General features: G+C 38.5%; 1 non-coding gene across 1 annotated transcript; it reads right to left on the minus strand.

Annotated features, from left to right (window-relative positions):
- Nucleotides 1-209: 209 nt before the first annotated feature.
- Nucleotides 210-316, minus strand: LOC119525754. The gene has a single exon (XR_005215008.1). It is a non-coding gene; the product is annotated as a U6 spliceosomal RNA (small nuclear RNA).
- Nucleotides 317-836: the final 520 nt, after the last annotated feature.

Raw genomic sequence — 836 nt, forward strand, 5'->3', positions numbered from 1 at the left:
GTTAGAAACATTTAATTTTCTTGACTGGCATATGGATTATTGACATAATCCATACACATGGAGAGCACATTAATTAAAATACACATTTAGAAACAACAGTATACAGCTTCATAATTCTTTTTTAACCATGGAAAATATTGTATTTATGTGCATAGGAAGGACAGCTGCAAGCCCTTCACAGAGTAAACTCCACCCCAAGGGAAAATCTTAAAAATACGGAATGCTTCATGAATTCACATGTCATCCTTGCATAGGGGACATGCTAATATTCTCTGTATCATTCCAATTTTAATATATGTGCTGTCAAAGAAAATACCATAAATTCATTATCACCTTAGGCAACATGAGAGAATTCACACTGGAGAGAAACCATGTCTTCCATCTATGTGAAAAAAACTTCACTGATATTTCTACCCTCAAAAGACATGAGAGAACTCATGCTGAAGAGAAACCATATGTCTGCCTTCTATGTGGGAAATCCTTCAGTCATTGTGGTAACCTTAGGCAGCATGAGAGAACTCACTCTTTGGAGAAACCACTTGTCTGTGATGTTTGTGGAAAATCCTTCAGTCAATATATTCACCTTACACAACATGAGAGAACTCATACTGGGGAGAAACCACATGTCTGCCATCAATGTGGGAAAGGCTATAGTTCTGCCCTCAGACAACATGGGAGAATTCACACTGGAGTAAAACCATATGCTTGCCCTCTGTGTGGAAAATCATTCAGCACATGTGGTAGCCTTAGGTGACATGGGAGAACTCATACTGGTGAGAAGCCCTATGTCTGCATTGTTTGCAGAAAATCCTTCAGTCAACATATTCACCTTACAC

This window comes from Choloepus didactylus (genome assembly GCF_015220235.1).
Source record: "Choloepus didactylus isolate mChoDid1 chromosome 26 unlocalized genomic scaffold, mChoDid1.pri SUPER_26_unloc1, whole genome shotgun sequence".
Classification (NCBI taxonomy): domain Eukaryota; kingdom Metazoa; phylum Chordata; class Mammalia; order Pilosa; family Megalonychidae; genus Choloepus; species Choloepus didactylus.